We start from the raw sequence: 19578 nt of genomic DNA on the forward strand, positions 1-19578 counted from the left end.
GAATGCAGCGCGATCAAAACCAGGTTTCAGCTTTGACTTTGAAAAATTAGGTTTTGGCCAACAAAAGTGGTCATTCGGACCATAGTGCACCGCTTCGACGGTGCTGTGTGCCGAACAGGCCGCGAACTCCGCGTCCACCTTTGCCCACAGGCTTCGGAGTTGTTCTCGATGGACTTGGGAGAGCGAGCGGGTTGGTGTGCTAGCATCTGGAGCGCTGAGCTTCTGGTCGAAGCGGGTCAGTCTGCTTGCAGCCAAGGCAAACTTAGACTGTGCGGAACTGGCGGCCATAGTGCTAGGAGCCGTGCGAGGGACTCCCGAGGGGAGCAACAAATCCTCGAAGGCATGTGGTGCCCGAGCCCTGGACGTGGTCGGACCTCGCTCAGCTGGGGCCGGACGGGAAGATGTGGGCCTAGTGACTGAGCCGTTGGAGCTGGGTGGATGGGTCAAACTCAGCGAACTCACCCGCTTAAACTTCTTGCGAGATTTCTTCTCAACAGTGGGCATGTTTTGCTGATGGATCTGCGATAACGCGTAGTAGAGTCGCAAAGGTAGGTGAGCGGAAATGGCGACGTGGATGTTCAGAACTACGAATCGTGGATATGTGGTTTTGGTGGAATTTATTGCGAGTATTTAAATTATGGAAATAGTACACTGTGGCCGGAATATATAGATATAAATACTACGATTGAACTACGGTTTAGCAGGGTAGCGCGTCACTTGGCGTTCCGTTACAGTCAAGCGCGGCACCGAAAAATATTCTCCCAACAAATACAACGCAGGCAAACGGTGGAGAAGCGAAAGCGAAAAGAAAAACGAAAAGAATGCACCGCTGCTGCTGCTTGTATGTGTGTAGGTATGGCTGTAAGTGCTATGTACCGCGGCTTGGGTTGAAGAGATGTCAAACAACGGGTAAAACGGTGGATAACCGTTTTATATACAATATGTATATTATATAGATGTGCCAGAATATGCTAATTTAAAATTCGTACGTATAGATATGTAAGATAAATACATATGTATGTGCAGTTTTTATGGATCGTTATTTTGTTGGTAGTATAATTAGTTAAATAAGGAGGCGCAGTGATGTGTTATTTTATTTCCTTATAAAACCGACAAACTATGGAACGTTGAGCATGCACGGAATAAACCACAAAAATAATTGCAAGAATATGCCTTTATGTTTGTTGCCAGCCGCTTGGATTGCGTTGCGATGTGTACATATGTATGTACATATGCCACGGGAACTCGGACTGGGATGGAAAACTCGCACAAAATCACTGCACTGTTGTTAGGCACAATCGAAGAGTACTTATCTTGGACTTGGAGCGATCCGCCGATGCTGGCTGGGGTGAGCTTCTCCTTATGGGGAAGGCGAAGATCCGGCTCGAAGGACCAATGATTGTAGTGGGGCGGATCGAAGCTCAACTCTCCCACAACGCAATTGATGTAGCCGTCATAAGAAATGAAAACCGTTATGTTTCGTGGTATATATATAATTATGTGTGTGTATTTGGTTGGACGGTCGCGCGGTAGATCGGCCGTCTGAAGCGGGGGTGAAATTGTAACTGCTTAACTCTATGCCTTATGGTACTTTTTCTGCCGTGAGCGCCGTGTGGATCGTGGATTGTGGATCCGAGCGCCCCTCCGAGCGCGCGAGAGCGAGTTGGCGAGTCCAAACACTTGAGCAAATGAAGCCCCCAAAGAGTCAATATGTGTAAGCGAGTGCTGCAGATCGGGGCAAAACAGGGAGAGTTATGCTTATGAAAGATATGTACATACATATGTAACCCAAGACGCAGCCCGAGCCGAGCCGAGCCGAGCACATAATGAGATACGCAACAGCTTCAAAAAATAAACCCAAAAGCAACAACAACTGCAAAAAGAAGAGAACGAAACGGAAAGCAGTCGGAAAGAAAAGGAAGTGGACAAGAATAAACGACTAGTCGATGCGCTGTAAAAGCATATCGATTTTGATCAATAAATAAAGAATACAAAATACTTCTACTCGTTTCGCCATTTCACTATCGATGCATCAATAGAATATCGATATTAGTTTTAGGCTAATTTCTGGGATCAACAAGGGTCACACTACTGTCTTGTGCGCGCTTTTAACAACCGTTGCTGCCGTCGCGCCCCGCGAAAAATGCAAAAAAGTGAATACTGTGTTTTTTTAATTGTGTCGAAATCCCGGAACCATATAGCATAGCCTGGTGCTACCCTAGGGGCACAGGCTGCAGGCGAAATAAAAGGAGTCGAAGGCAAGTGCGATAAAAGCAACGTCAAAAGGATTAGAGGGCTGTGCAGCTGTAAATTCACGTACGTATGTGAGCTTTTGCGAGAGTGCGGTTGTGTGTGTGTGTGTGCAAACAGAACATGTCTGTGCATAGGTGGGTGGCGTGACATGGCTTGACGTTGCCTTCGGCTTTTGTTTGTCCCGAACAAAAGCCAGAACTAGCAAAAGCGGGAAGAAAGGCACAGCGGCTGCCGGGCGGGGCAAAGGAAGTAGAAAAGGAGAAGTGTAAGGAAAACGACCTGCTTGTAAGCCAAAGAGCTCATAAAAGGAAACACCCATACATACACACATGCTGGCACCGAGCCCGAGTGTAGGTTCGTGGGTGCATGTGTGTATGTGTGGCACATTAATCACACTAAAGAGTTTTACAAAATGCAACCCAACTCCGTCGCTGAGTGCACCGAAAAGGAGAACCAACAGATTTTGTAGTTGTAGTTGTAGTTGTAGCTGTAGCCTTTGCTGTTGTCACCACTTAAAGCTGCGGCTTAAGAAATTCTGCGCCCGTCTCAGGGAAGCGGCCGAGGGAACGCCAACGAGCCACCCAAGGCGTTTTTTTTGGAAGGTGAGGCATCTCAAGAGTGCGCTCCCCACAACAGGTGCCTATTTTGAACTAAAACCCTCTCCACTCACCACTCTCCACTCCCCGCTCTTTGATATTCCTCCTGCATAAATGCACTATTCCTGCCAAGGCGACGCTTTTTATGCTTCTCTTTCTTCGTTTTTCATTATTTGATTTCATTTCAGTTTTGTCAAGCATTTTTCTGTGGCGCAGAGGAGCACCTTCTTCAGCCACAGCATCCACAGTGCTCCACTCCTTCCAGCTCTCGACTATCTCCGCTCCTACTCCGGCTCTCAGTCGCCTTATTATGCCGTTCCTAGCACTTTTGATTACTTTTTATCCGCTTTGTCCGCGGGTTTCATAGCTTACAGTTTTGTGGCTTATATTTATCCCCTATCCCACTCCACCTCCCTCTCTTTTCCTCTCTTGGCGTGACTAATGACGTGCCGGACCCTGGACAACGCTTGAGTTTGTTTAGTCTCCATCTCCCTTCCACTACCCCTTCGCCCTATCCATCGTCGTGATGTAAATAAATGAAATAATATTCTCTTGCTGGTTGTCCCGCCATGAAAAACCTCGATGCATCGCTCAAAGTCGGTAGCAGCACTAACCATACAGTATATAGATGTGCCAGTTCATGCAACGAAAGCGTCACCCACTGGCTAGCGCGTTCAGTACCCCAGAGTGACAATTAATTTGAAATATATGTAAAACCAATTCCATTTATATTTATGCATATTTATTTAAGTATATATACACACTTGATCATTATAATAGGTACACACATCTACGTAAACTTTAACATAACAGAAAACTGTTTTATGCAATATATTAAACTTAAAATTAGTTCTCAATTATTCCTTAAGTATCTGTTTTCAATCAAATAAACTTGATTATATTATAAGATAATGTTATAAAAGAAAATAGCTCCATTTGTACTTCACAGTCAATATCATGCTGCTCAAAATAATAGGTACACTTCAAGTATTGTTATGAAAAAAGTTTGTTAACTGGTTATTATTATTTTGTTGTTGCCTAAATGGGATTTGATAGTTAATATCCGATGTATCCACCTTTATTTTTTGTCCCGTTTATAAATATTTTTGGCGTACTTTTAATAAGCGTCTGGCAGTTGTCTCATACCACAATTTTTGGATGCCCTCGCATAATTTTTGATTATTTGAAAATGAAAACTTAGCCAATTTTGTTTTGTAAGTCTGCCCACAAGTTTTCGATTGGATTTAAGTCGGAAAATTTAAGAAGCCACTTTAAAACGTCTATTGTTTGGTCCTCAAAAAATTTGGTCAAAAGCTTGGATGTGTGCCTTGGGTCGTTATATTACTTAAATACCCAATGGAAACTCATGTTTTCTTCAGCATAAGATAGCATAACTGTCTGCAATCTGGGTTTGTATTGCCCAGCGTCCATTCTGTTCGTTGTCAGGAAAAATGGACCTACGCCGTACCAGGATGAGCAGCCCCATATCTTTAACTGGCTCCTCCATGTTTGACAAATTTTTTTTGTGAAACATGGATCAAAATTCTTTCTTTTAAGGCTTCCTACATTGCTTTCACATTCATTCCCTAATAAATTTATTTTAGTTTCGTCGCTCCATAAAAGGCTTCTCCACTTTTTCTCTCCGGCGCATCCTGCGCAGTTTTTATGATCTTTAGCAAAAGTTTGCCCCATGGCTAAATTTTTTTGACGCGTAAGTTGGACCTTTCTTTCTATTCTCCTTGGAAGGCTGGCTTGTTGTAGCCGTCTACGGATCGTTGGAGCACTAACTTCTAGTGCAATTTCTGATACAATAGCCTTTGACGACTTAAATGGGTCCTTATTCCTCAAAGAAAAGTATGTAGTGGTCACGTGTTATGGTTGTTTTCTGTGGCTTTCCGCGAGTTTCCTGACTAGGTTTTTATTTTTAAAGCATTTCAACAAAATTATGAAACCTTTTCATTAATTTAGCAATGGCCCGTAGAGATTGGCCTTCTTTTTTCAGACTAAGAGCCAATTGGGCTGTACAATAAGACTTTCGGCCTATTCTTGTAAAAAAAAATTATTATTTGTTTATATTTAGACTGTAGTTAAATGAAATGGATGTTTAATTGCCAAAAAGCCAAGAATTTCCAAATTATTCACTTGATATTCAAAATTTACTGACACTGTACCTATTATTTTGATCAGCCAAAATGTGATGTCAACTCGCAATATCGCTTAAAGCTCTGTTATTCGGCGGTTTCCCTGTTTCGTTTTTTTTGTCACGGAACTGCAATACATTGACAAAAAAATTTTGTTTTCAACACTTAAAGTACGATAAAACTAATTATTAATGAAAAGCTTCAACGTGTACCTATTATTATGATCAAGGGTGTATATTTTTTCTTATATTGTATATTTAGATACATCATTGTTTTAGTTATAATAATCAAAAAAGTCGAGAACCGACGGCGTTTGCATAATTTTTATAATTTATAATAAACCTGTTTAAAATAAGGAAATAAATGTATAATTATATTATTGTAATATTTTATATTTTGTGGTATAAATCAAACAAATAACAGCTTTTATTTCATTTCCCGCGCCCTAGTGTACCATACCCCCACCCCCTGCCCATTCTTCATTTATTTTGTGGCGGTAGGTCAGTCCATCAAAAGACCCAAAACAAGAACCAAACTCAAATTTCAGTTCTAGCAAAGACTATACAATATCAAGATGTCGCATGAGGAACAAATGCTTTTTCAATTTTCGTTTGACGCTTCATGGTACGGGCGCGCGGGGCTAGTACTTCAATTCTCTTTTGCGCTACCTTCGCCTCCGAAGTGCTACTCGGCTTCGTCAATGCCTCGGTCAGCACGAGCTCGAGCCAACCCAGAAATATGCTTGTAGTTGTGTATATGTGTGTATGTCCTAGGTCGGCACGGCCATAAACCGGTTTCGCCCGCAGCATATACGGCTTTTAGCTTCACACACAAGCGCACTGAAAGCATGTCAGTGCTGCGTGCCGAAACCGTAGGGCAGCGTGGTCGCTGATGCCTTTGGCGCGGCACAGTGGGGACTCAGCCGAAATAGTCAAAAAATTGAATGAGTGCTTTAGATAAATTGAATGTACGCATCTAATAGAGAATTTTCCAATCGAATTTTCAAGATAGTTTTAGTTTAGGAGATATAAGCACTCAAAGTTTAAAATTTTTTCAGTGTACAAATATTTATTGACTAACTAACTAATTTAGCAAGCTGAGACGGCCAAAGGTCCCACTGTGCCGCTCCAAAGACATCGGCGATCCGCGACCACCGCACTATGGTCCGAATGACCACTTTTGTTGGCCAAAATTAATAACTCCCGAACGGAACAAGATTTTTTAATTTAGTTTTTTGTATTGGATTTATATAATCAATAAGAAGTGGATTTAAGAAAAAAAAAAAATGGGTGTGGCACCGCCCCTTTTTTTAATAATGCATATTTAAATTATTAGTTATAGTGAAAAACAAGTCTTGACCATATTTTCAACATCTTTATTAAAAATAGAGGCATTGGATGCCTAAAAGAAATTTTTTTTACTTAAATATAAACAAAAATTGTGATCCAAGTCAAAAAAATAATTGTTTAAAGGTTGCTTTTGTCAAGGGGCTCTGAAATATAAAAGATTTACATTTATTCTAACTGTGCTGTTAGTTAGTTTACCAGATTATACACACCTACATGTTTTTAAGCCTCATGCTCTTCGTTTTCCACTTCCATACTCCATTGCAATCCAAAATTATCATCATAATCATCTTCATTCCGACCGTGGTCTTCTAATGGGCTACCTTCGCTTGATAACATTTCCAAAACTTCAGTTGGAAGGTTTATTCTGTTTTGTCTCTGAATACGTCTATCTAGATTTGCCGATGAAATAATAGGATCTGATGTATCCATTGCTCGGTGGAACACGTCTGTAAAATTATGCATTCGGCTGCACTTCCGTGCATGATGTAACCGATCAGATTTTTCCGTTTTGTTTGCTCCCTTATTGCACAGTACTGCTCTTTGCTAAGATCCTTGTCGAGAAGCAGGGCTAACGCCTCGTCAGGGGAGATCGGGGTCGGCTTTCCTACTGGGTCCTGCACAGCCTTGCGAACTATTTTGGCCTTCTCTGGGCATACAGAGAGAAGTTTTAGCACAAAAGCGAGGTCGTGTTTGCCTCGCTTTCGTGCGGCAATGCTTGCCGCTTGAATCAATAAATTGATGTTTCCTTTCTCTGATGTAACAAGATCTGCAGCCTGCCTTCTTTGTGCTCTGCGACCTTTTTTGGTATATAACAATACAGGGCGTCCCACTGACCTTAAGGCTTTTGGGACGGCTACACTTGTTTGTTGATCAAGCCAATCCACATATTTCCGTTGAAACATCTTTATATTTGACCTGCATATTTTCCATTTTGTTGTCAACCGATAACAAATTTTTTTTCTGGTTTCAACAAATGCTGTGGTCATTTCTTCTGATATGTCACCATTAAGTGCTGATTTTAAAAATTCCAGTACCACATTTTCCTTTTTGCTTTTTTTTATACCCGATACTCAAAATGAGTATTGGTGTATATTAGATTTGTGGTAAAAGTGGATGTGTGTAACGTCCAGAAGGAATCGTTTCCGACCCCATAAAGTATATATATTCTTGATCAGCATCAATAGCCGAGTCGATTGAGCCATGTCTGTCTGTCCGTCTGTCCGTCCGTCCGTCTGTCCGTCTGTCCGTCCCCTTCAGCGCCTAGTGCTCAAAGACTATAAGTGCTAGAGCAACGATGTTTTGGATCCAGACTTCTGTGATATGTCACTGCTACAAAAATATTTCAAAACTTCGCCCCGCCCACTTCCGCCCCCACAAAGGACGAAAATCTGTGGCATCCACAATTTTAAAGATATGAGAAAACCAAAAACGTAGAATTGTAGAGAATGACCATATCTTTAAGACTGCGGAATCTGAATTGGATCTATTATTATAGCCAGCATCAAGAAAACAATTTCATTTTTTCTCGCCCTGTCTCTCTCTAACACACACATTAGCGCCTAGATCTCAGAGACTACAAAAGCTAGAGCAACCAAATTTGTTATCCACACTCCTAATATATCGGACCGAGACGAGTTTGTTTCAAAATTTCGCCACACCCCCTTCCGCCCCCGCAAAGGACGAAAATCTGGGGATATTCATTCGCTTCTAGCTCTTGCTTAAGCCGGTTGTGTTTTTTCTTGCTCCCGCATTCTCCGCCCTTTGCCTAAATATCATACAACATTGTTGTGTCTTTGTTTTGATTTATTATCGCATCTCTTTAATTTGATTCTACTTTGTGTTAACCACCAGTGTTTTGTTTGTAAACAAGTGTTTAATATAAATTCAATATTGCAACGTAACACATCGGACTCGTGCAGGCAATTTGTTATTGTTTTTTGCCCAGTCTGCTTTTCGTTATCGCTTCTTCGGTGTGCACTGTTCTCGCGCATCAGCGTTTGCATCGCCCACACTCTCTCGTGAGCATACGCGGGCTTCTCGCATTGTTGCTCTCACTCTCTCTGGATTGCCTACACTCTCCCTCTCTGTGGACTTTTCTTTTGTGTCTCTGCTTTGGTGAGTTTACCGCTCGTTTTCTGCACTTCGTTGGATCATCTGCTTTGAATTATTGCCGCTGCAGCTGATTGTCTGGCTCGCTCTGCTGTCTGCTCTCCTACTTTACCTGCGATCTCACTCCGTTCTCTTATTATTCGTGCACAGTGATTCTACTGCTGTCAATAATGGCAATCGTTTGTAGTGCAAAGAAATGTGAATTCGGTGGTGTTATCATTGGTGATTCATTTCTTAGCTGCTGGCTGTGCGACAATTTTGCCCACATAAAATGTGCTGGTGGTGGAAATTTTGGCCGGCTGAATGATCTGATCTCGAAACGCATGGGCCTGTCTTGGTCATGTCTGGCTTGTCGGGAGATTGAGGCCGAAATGCGCACATTTATGAGACAGACTCGAACTGGGTTTCTGGATGTCCGGAAACAATTTGTGGCTCTCAACGAGAAATTTCTTGCCCTTGAATCACAGTTTCTTGGGCTCAAACTCTTGAGCGAATCGCCTAGACGGAAAATTCCGCATAATGATACCAATCTCTTGCAACCTAATCCGATTGGTACGCCTGCCTCCCACCTTCATCCATCGGAAGCATTTCCGTGTAGGCATGCCACGCCGTTGTCTGTAAATCCGCCAACGGTGGCTCCGGAGTTCTTTACACCGAGCAATGTGCTTCCTTCGAGCACCCAACTCCCCAACAGCATCAATCCCATCCCTGCAGTTTCTGTGGCCGTCACTTCTGACGCGGTGAGTGCTCCCAGTGCGGGTGTGCTGGTTGCTGACGACGTCTTGCCAATTCCTGCTCCAATTCCTGCTCCAATTCCTGCTGCAATTCCTACTCCAATTCCTGCTACAGCCATTGCTGCCAATTCCTCTGCCCTTGTACCGAGATCTCTTTTAGGTGTGGCTCCACCATCTCGATCTCGCTCGGGACTTCAACTTAAAGCAGTGGTCCCTCGGAAAGCAATATTTGTTTCTCGTCTTATTCCTGAGGCTACAACGGAGGATGTTAAACAACATCTTGCCACTAAACTTAACACTTCGCCTGTTGATATAGTTGTGACTAAATTTTCATTTAAACATAAGCGCAACATATCATCATTTAAAATTCTTCTCCCTGATTCTTTACTATCCTGTTCTCTAGAACCGTCAATATGGCCTGAGCATACAATTGTGCATGAGTTCCTTCTCAAAGATTCGAACTCGAATCCAAGAATTACCGAACATGCTCCAAAAAACTAATGTACTATTTTTCCATGCACTATCAGAACGTTCGCAGTTTGCTGGGAAAGTTGCGTCAAATTCATACTAATAGCGCGTCCTTTGATTTCGATGCCATCGCGTTTACCGAAACCTGGCTTAACTCCTCTGTCAATGATCACGAAATTTTCATTGATAGTTACACTATTTATAGAATGGACCGCCCATCTTTTGCAGGTGGGGTTCTGATTGCAGTTAAATCTGTTTTCTCATCTGAGTTATTCCCATTCAATAACATTCATGGAATTGAATTTGTTGCAGTCAAAGTTCGTGTTGGCTCCGCATTTTTCTATTTAACCTGCTCTTACATTCCTCCCAGGTCTGATGCTGAGCTTTACTTACACCACCTTTCAGCAATTAATAATGTTGTTTCTACATTAGGGTGCAATGATCGAATTATTGTCATGGGGGACTTTAACCTCCCATTTCTTTCTTGGCTGCCTTGTAATGACGCTAACCTGTTGTTTCCCAATTGCCATAATGACTTTATCAATGGGCTAACGGATATTTCCCTTGTCCAAATTAATGCCGTTAAAAACATTAGGGACAGACTTCTTGACCTCGTTTTTGTTAACGATGGTTCTCTTGCTACTGTATCTCGAGCAAGCCCAATATCTCTCCCTGAAGATCCTTACCATCCAACTTTGTCGATATCACTGGAGTGTACACAATCTGGATGTGCTGACAGTTCCATGGCTCCTTGTCACATAAAGTGTTTTCGCAAAACAAACTTTATTGATTTAGATCTACATCTCTCGCGTGTTGATTGGTCGTTTCTTTATTCATTACCGAACATAGATGCAACTGTTAACTCGTTTTATAGTTCTATTTACTCCGCCCTTAATACGTTTGTTCCAGATATCACTGTACCTGTATCGTCCAAGCCTCCCTGGTTCTCCAAGTATTTGTCATACTTAAAAAATAATAAATCCCGGCTCTATAAAAAGTACCAGAAGTCGGGCTCCACGTTGGCCTTAGCTCTATACTCCTCCGCTCGCTCTCTGTTCCTTGCCGTCAATAGTCAGTGTTATAATCATTACCTTTCACAATGTAGTAGTAATTTTCGTAGTGATCCTAAAAAATTCTATTCGTTCGTTAATTCTAAGCGCAAGTCAAACGTTTTTCATCCGTCCCTTCAGTACCAGAACAAAACAGAAGCTTCTGCTGTTGGTATTGCAAATTTATTCGCTAACTTTTTCCAAACAACGTACTCGTCTCATATTTACAACCCATCCACTCCGTATCCGTACCAGCTACCTCAAGCTAACAGTATTTTTCTGCCCTTTTTCGAGGAAAGCGTTGTTCTTGAAGGTTTGTCATCTATGGACATATCGTTTTCTGCGGGTCCAGATAAGGTACCAAGTTGCATCTTAAAACACTGTGCCCAGTCCCTTTGCAAGCCCTTGACCTTTCTCTTCAACCTCTCCTTGGAACAGTCTTGTCTCCCAGTAATTTGGAATGAGTCCTACATCATTCCGCTTCACAAAAAAGGTTCAAGATCAAACATTGAAAACTATCGTGGTATCGCAAAGCTTTCCGCCATCCCGAAGCTTCTTGAGTTCCTGGTCACCCGGCAACTGCAACATCTTTGTTGCAGCTTGATATCTCCGTCGCAACACGGTTTTTTCAGACATCGTTCAACATCGACTAACCTTCTTGAGTTTTCTAACCTAATCCACCGTGGTTTTCAAATTGGTTTGCAGACGGATGTAGTTTTTACGGACTTCAGCAAGGCATTCTATTCTGTGAACCATGCTCTGCTTATTCAAAAGCTCTCCTTATTAGGGTTCCCAACGAATCTTCTAGATTGGATTTTGTCCTATCTCTCTAACCGTACTCAACGTGTTTTGTTTTCTAACGTGTTGTCAAATACTGTTAATGTTACTTCAGGTGTGCCACAGGGAAGTCATCTGGGCCCGCTTCTGTTTATTTTATTTGTGAACGACCTTCCTCAAGTTATAACATACTCTACTACACTAATGTATGCTGATGATGTCAAAATCTGTCTTTCTTACTCTGATTGGTATTTGCACACACGCCTTCAACTTGATCTAAGTGAACTACTATTGTGGTGTTCAACTAATCTTCTTTTTCTGAACCTTTCCAAATGCAAACTTATGACATTTTACCGTCGCGCTCCTCATTTTGTCTCATATGTTCTAGGAAATCATGTCCTTGAGCGAATTTCGAGTTCAAATGACCTCGGAGTCCTTTTTGATCATAAGATGTGTTTCAACACCCATATAGCTGCAACTGTAAATAAAGCTAAGGGTGTTTTAGCGTTCATCAAGCGTTGGTCCAAGGAGTTTGACGACCCGTACGTTACGAAACAACTGTACATCTCGTTAGTACGTCCTATATTGGAGTATTGTTCTTGTGTGTGGAGCCCGCAGTATAAAGAGCAGCAGGCTGTTATTGAATCCGTGCAAAAGCAATTTTTAATTTTTGCCCTTCGGAACTTTAACTGGGACTCGGGTAGAATCTTGCCACCCTACCGGTCTAGGCTAAATCTTATTGACCTGCCGTCGTTGCACCATCGCAGAATATGCAATGGCGTAATGTTCGTGCACAAGCTCCTTCTTGGGACTGTTGACTCCCAAACTCTCTTGGGTCAGATTGACTTGGCCGTTCCATCCAGACCTCCCCGTACTTTTAGGCCTATCCGTCTACCCATATGTAGGTCTAATTATGCTGATCATGAACCTTTTAGGGTTTTATGCCATAATTATAACTCCCTCTGTCTAACCCTATCCCCTGAACTGTCTCTTAAACTAATTGCATGCAATATTTATAATCATTTAAATTTAGCTAACTTTTAACTTATCTTTTTCTGCCTTTAGTAACTAAGTACCATTATTAACAGATAATTTGTTAATTTAATAAATAAATAAATAAATAGTAAAAAAAGTGGTCATTCGGACCATAGTGCACCGCTTCGACGGTGCTGTGTGCCGAACAGGCCGCGAACTCCGCGTCCACCTTTGCCCACAGGCTTCGGAGTTGTTCTCGATGGACTTGGGAGAGCGAGCGGGTTGGTGTGCTAGCATCTGGAGCGCTGAGCTTCTGGTCGAAGCGGGTCAGTCTGCTTGCAGCCAAGGCAAACTTAGACTGTGCGGAACTGGCGGCCATAGTGCTAGGAGCCGTGCGAGGGACTCCCGAGGGGAGCAACAAATCCTCGAAGGCATGTGGTGCGTGAGCCCTGGACGTGGTCGGACCTCGCTCAGCTGGGGCCGGACGGGAAGATGTGGGCCTAGTGACTGAGCCGTTGGAGCTGGGTGGATGGGTCAAACTCAGCGAACTCACCCGCTTAAACTTCTTGCGAGATTTCTTCTCAACAGTGGGCATGTTTTGCTGATGGATCTGCGATAACGCGTAGTAGAGTCGCAAAGGTAGGTGAGCGGAAATGGCGACGTGGATGTTCAGAACTACGAATCGTGGATATGTGGTTTTGGTGGAATTTATTGCGAGTATTTAAATTATGGAAATAGTACACTGTGGCCGGAATATATAGATATAAATACTACGATTGAACTACGGTTTAGCAGGGTAGCGCGTCACTTGGCGTTCCGTTACAGTCAAGCGCGGCACCGAAAAATATTCTCCCAACAACTACAACGCAGGCAAACGGTGGAGAAGCGAAAGCGAAAAGAAAAACGAAAAGAATGCACCGCTGCTGCTGCTTGTATGTGTGTAGGTATGGCTGTAAGTGCTATGTACCGCGGCTTGGGTTGAAGAGATGTCAAACAACGGGTAAAACGGTGGATAACCGTTTTATATACAATATGTATATTATATAGATGTGCCAGAATATGCTAATTTAAAATTCGTACGTATAGATATGTAAGATAAATACATATGTATGTGCAGTTTTTATGGATCGTTATTTTGTTGGTAGTATAATTAGTTAAATAAGGAGGCGCAGTGATGTGTTATTTTATTTCCTTATAAAACCGACAAACTATGGAACGTTGAGCATGCACGGAATAAACCACAAAAATAATTGCAAGAATATGCCTTTATGTTTGTTGCCAGCCGCTTGGATTGCGTTGCGATGTGTACATATGTATGTACATATGCCACGGGAACTCGGACTGGGATGGAAAACTCGCACAAAATCACTGCACTGTTGTTAGGCACAATCGAAGAGTACTTATCTTGGACTTGGAGCGATCCGCCGATGCTGGCTGGGGTGAGCTTCTCCTTATGGGGAAGGCGAAGATCCGGCTCGAAGGACCAATGATTGTAGTGGGGCGTATCGAAGCTCAACTCTCCCACAACGCAATTGATGTAGCCGTCATGAGAAATGAAAACCGTTATGTTTCGTGGTATATATATAATTATGTGTGTGTATTTGGTTGGACGGTCGCGCGGTAGATCGGCCGTCTGAAGCGGGGGTGAAATCGTAACTGCTTAACTCTATGCCTTATGGTGCTTTTTCTGCGTGAGCGCCGTGTGGATCGTGGATTGTGGATCCGAGCGCCCCTCCGAGCGCGCGAGAGCGAGTTGGCGAGTCCAAACACTTGAGCAAATGAAGCCCCCAAAGAGTCAATATGTGTAAGCGAGTGCTGCAGATCGGGGCAAAACAGGGAGAGTTATGCTTATGAAAGATATGTACATACATATGTAACCCAAGACGCAGCCCGAGCCGAGCCGAGCACATAAGGAGATACGCAACAGCTTCAAAAAATAAACCCAAAAGCAACAACAACTGCAAAAAGAAGAGAACGAAACGGAAAGCAGTCGGAAAGAAAAGGAAGTGGACAAGAATAAACGACTAGTCGATGCGCTGTAAAAGCATATCGATTTTGATCAATAAATAAAGAATACAAAATACTTCTACTCGTTTCGCCATTTCACTATCGATGCATCAATAGAATATCGATATTAGTTTTAGGCTAATTTCTGGGATCAACAAGGTTCACACTACTGTCTTGTGCGCGCTTTTAACAACCGTTGCTGCCGTCGCGCCCCGCGAAAAATGCAAAAAAGTGAATACTGTGTTTTTTTAATTGTGTCGAAATCCCGGAACCATATAGCATAGCCTGGTGCTACCCTAGGGGCACAGGCTGCAGGCGAAATAAAAGGAGTCGAAGGCAAGTGCGATAAAAGCAACGTCAAAAGGATTAGAGGGCTGTGCAGCTGTAAATTCACGTACGTATGTGAGCTTTTGCGAGAGTGCGGTTGTGTGTGTGTGTGTGCAAACAGAACATGTCTGTGCATAGGTGGGTGGCGTGACATGGCTTGACGTTGCCTTCGGCTTTTGTTTGTCCCGAACAAAAGCCAGAACTAGCAAAAGCGGGAAGAAAGGCACAGCGGCTGCCGGGCGGGGCAAAGGAAGTAGAAAAGGAGAAGTGTAAGGAGCACGACCTGCTTGTAAGCCAAAGAGCTCATAAAAGGAAACACCCATACATACACACATGCTGGCACCGAGCCCGAGTGTAGGTTCGTGGGTGCATGTGTGTATGTGTGGCACATTAATCACACTAAAGAGTTTTACAAAATGCAACCCAACTCCGTCGCTGATTGCACCGAAAAGGAGAACCAACAGATTTTGTAGTTGTAGTTGTAGTTGTAGCTGTAGCCTTTGCTGTTGTCACCACTTAAAGCTGCGGCTTAAGAAATTCTGCGCCCGTCTCAGGGAAGCCGCTTAGGCAACGCCAACGAGCCACCCAAGGCGTTTTTTTTGGAAGGTGAGGCATCTCAAGAGTGCGCTCCCCACAACAGGTGCCTATTTTGAACCAATTGCGTGACAAAGAGAGCGCGCGAGTGGGAAGTGTGCGAATACACCTTCATATATGTACCTCTTTCAAGGCTCTCCAATAATACTCCCCCCACAAGTCTTCACTCTCTCTTTGCACTAAAACCCTCTCCACTCACCACTCTCCACTCCCCGCTCTTTGATATTCCTCCTGCATAAATGCACTATTCCTGCCAAGGCGACGCTTTTTATGCTTCTCTTTCTTCGTTTTTTATTATTTGATTTCATTTCAGTTTTGTCAAGCATTTTTCTGTGGCGCAGAGGAGCACCTTCTTCAGCCACAGCATCCACAGTGCTCCACTCCTTACAGCTCTCGACTATCTCCGCTCCTACTTCGGCTCTCAGTCGCCTTATTATGCCGTTCCTAGCACTTTTGATTACTTTTTATCCGCTTTGTCCGCGGGTTTCATAGCTTGCAGTTTTGTGGCTTATATTTATCCCCTATCCCACTCCACCTCCCTCTCTTTTTCTCTCTTGGCGTGACTAATGACGTGCCGGACCCTGGACAACGCTTGAGTTTGTTTAGTCTCCATCTCCCTTCCACTACCCCTTCGCCCTATCCATCGTCGTGATGTAAATAAATGAAATAATATTCTCTTGCTGGTTGTCCCGCCATGAAAAATTAACGCCGACAGTCGGCGGCCGACTGTTCCATTCTTGAGTTCTCTTTTTTTGTTCGCTTTTATCTTCTATTTTTCTTTTTCTTTCATTTGTCAAGTGTGGAAATCGTTATTGTTGCTCGCGTTTTCTGCCACATGTAGGTGGGGCATCAGTGTCCGTGGTGGAGTGGTGCAGATCTACTACGATCCTTTGGAATTGGTAATAGAAAAGCGCAGTAAATTATCCCATTTAGAGTATTACCAGCTACGGTCTCGCCCCAAGCCAGAAATACTTGTGTAGTTTTCCCCACAAGAATGGTTTTCCTTTATCACAATTCTGCGGGAATATTAAAGCGTTTAAGTGTGTGTGTGTGTGTTAGCCAACTCTCTCGACAGTTGGTATTTGAAATGCATTAATCACCAACATCCCATATAAATCCTAGTGCTTTAACTGGACGAAAAACAAGATAAATAGCCCATAAATAGATTTTCCCCCAGACGTAATTGTGGATCGAATGACAGAATGACGGGGGGGGGGGGGGGGGGGGGGGGGGGGTGGTGCCAAACCTCGATGCATCGCTCAAAATCGGTAGCAGCACTAACCATACAGTATATAGATGTGCCAGTTCATACAACGAAAGCGTCACCCACTGGCTAGCGCGTTCAGTACCCCAGAGTGACAATTAATTTGAAATATATGTAAAACCAATTCCATTTATATTTATGCATATTTATTTAAGTATATATACACACTTGATCATTATAATAGGTACACACATCTACGTAAACTTTAACATAACAGAAAACTGTTTTATGCAATATATTAAACTTAAAATTTGTTCTCAATTATTCCTTAAGTATCTGTTTTCAATCAAATAAACTTGATTATATTATAAGATAATTTTATAAAAGAAATAGCTCCATTTGTACTTCACAGTCAATATCATGCTGCTCAAAATAATAGGTACACTTCAAGTATTGTTATGAAAAAAGTTTGTTAACTGGTTATTATTATTTTGTTGTTGCCTAAATGGGATTTGATAGTTAATATCCGATGTATCCACCTTTATTTTTTGTCACCTTTATAATTATTTTTGGCGTACTTTTAATAAGCGTCTGGCAGTTGTCTCATACCACAATTTTTGGATGCCCTCGCATAATTTTTGATTATTTGAAAATGAAAACTTAGCCAATTTTGTTTCGTAAGTCTGCCCACAAGTTTTCGATTGGATTTAAGTCGGAAAATTTAAGAAGCCACTTTAAAACGTCTATTGTTTGATCCTCAAAAAATTTGGTCAAAAACTTGGATGTGTGCCTTGGGTCGTTATATTACTTAAATACCCAATGGAAACTCATGTTTTCTTCAGCATAAGATAGCATAACTGTCTGCAATCTGGGTTTGTATTGCCCAGCGTCCATTCTGTTCGTTGTCAGGAAAAATGGACCTACGCCGTACCAGGATGAGCAGCCCCATATCTTTAACTGGCACCTCCATGTTTGACAAATTTTTTTTGTTTTTAAAGCAGGTTTTTATTTTTAAAGCATTTCAACAAAATTATGAAACCTTTTCATTAATTTAGCAATGGCCCGTAGAGATTGGCCTTCTTTTTTCAGACTAAGAGCCAATTGGGCTGTACAATAAGACTTTCGGCCTATTCTTGTAAAAAAAAATAATTATTTGTTTATATTTAGACTGTAGTTAAATGAAATGGATGTTTAATTGCCAAAAAGCCAAGAATTTCCAAATTATTCACTTGATATTCAAAATTTACTGACACTGTACCTATTATTTTGATCAGCCAAAATGTGATGTCAACTCGCAATATCGCTTAAAGCTCTGTTATTCGGCGGTTTCCCTGTTTCATTTTTTTTGTCACGGAACTGCAATACATTGACAAAAAAATTTTGTTTTCAACACTTAAAGTACGATAAAACTAATTATTAATGAAAAGCTTCAACGTGTACCTATTATTATGATCAAGGGTGTATATTTTTTCTTATATTGTATATTTAGATACATCATTGTTTTAGTTATAATAATCAAAAAAGTCGAGAACCGACGGCGTTTGCATAATTTTTATAATTTATAATAAACCTGTTTAAAATAAGGAAATAAATGTATAATTATATTATTGTAATATTTTATATTTTGTGGTATAAATCAAACAAATAACAGCTTTTATTTCATTTCCCGCGCCCTAGTGTACCATACCCCCACCCCCTGCCCATTCTTCATTTATTTTGTGGCGGTAGGTCAGTCCATCAAAAGACCCAAAACAAGAACCAAACTCAAATTTCAGTTCTAGCAAAGACTATACAATATCAAGATGTCGCATGAGGAACAAATGCTTTTTCAATTTTCGTTTGACGCTTCATGGTACGGGCGCGCGGGGCTAGTACTTCAATTCTCTTTTACGCTACCTTCGCCTCCGAAGTGCTACTCGGCTTCGTCAATGCCTCGGTCAGCACGAGCTCGAGCCAACCCAGAAATATGCTTGTAGTTGTGTATATGTGTGTATGTCCTAGGTCGGCACGGCCATAAACCGGTTTCGCCCGCAGCATATACGGCTTTTAGCTTCACACACAAGCGCACTGAAAGCATGTCAGTGCTGCGTGCCGAAACCGTAGGGCAGCGTGGTCGCTGATGCCTTTGGCGCGGCACAGTGGGGACTCAGCCGAAATAGTCAAAAAATTGAATGAGTGCTTTAGATAAATTGAATGTACGCATCTAATAGAGAATTTTTTTCAATCGAATTTTCAAGATAGTTTTAGTTTAGGAGATATAAGCACTCAAAGTTTAAAATTTTTTCAGTGTACAAATATTTATTAACTAACTAACTAATTTAGCAAGCTGAGACGGCCAAAGGTCCCACTGTGCCGCTCCAAAGACATCGGCGATCCGCGACCACCGCACTATGGTCCGAATGACCACTTTTGTTGGCCAAAATTAATAACTCCCGAACGGAACAAGATTTTTTAATTTAGTTTTTTGTATTGGATTTATATAATCAATAAGAAGTGGATTTAAGAAAAAACGAGGGGGAACGTTGTGAGTTGCTGCGGACACCGCAACTCTACAGTTATACCCGATACTAAGTCAGTATGGCTCTCCTGCGGCAGACGCCGCTAATATTGAACCACACGACAAAGAGTGCGTGCGAGAGAGACAGAAAATCAGTCTGAGCGTGACGTCGGGCGCTGCGTAGACACTGAAAATTGATTTCTTGCTTTTGGCTACAAAAATGATCCGATCTGATCCAGATTCAGCAATCTGATAGATATGGTCATTATCTATGATTCTGCATTTTTAGTTTTCTCGAATCTGCAATATTGTGGATGCAACAGATTTTCGTCCTTTGTGGGGGCGGAAGGGGGTGGGGCGAAATTCTGAGATATACGTTTTATAGTGAGATCTAACAGAAGTGCGGATACCAAATATGGTTACTCTAGCCTTAATAGTCTCTGAGATTTGTGGATGCCCCAGATTTTCGTACTTTGCGGGGGCGGAAGGGGGTGTGGC

The 19578-nt window shown here is 42.2% G+C and overlaps 1 protein-coding gene across 1 annotated transcript in view; it reads left to right on the top strand.

Moving 5' to 3' along the window:
- Positions 1 to 19578, top strand: part of LOC117185747 — an 82596-nt gene that overhangs the window by 22061 nt on the left and 40957 nt on the right. The gene's annotated exons all lie outside the window — the stretch shown is intronic.

The sequence above is a fragment of the Drosophila miranda genome, assembly GCF_003369915.1.
Source record: "Drosophila miranda strain MSH22 chromosome Y unlocalized genomic scaffold, D.miranda_PacBio2.1 Contig_Y1_pilon, whole genome shotgun sequence".
Taxonomy (NCBI): Eukaryota; Metazoa; Arthropoda; class Insecta; order Diptera; family Drosophilidae; genus Drosophila; species Drosophila miranda.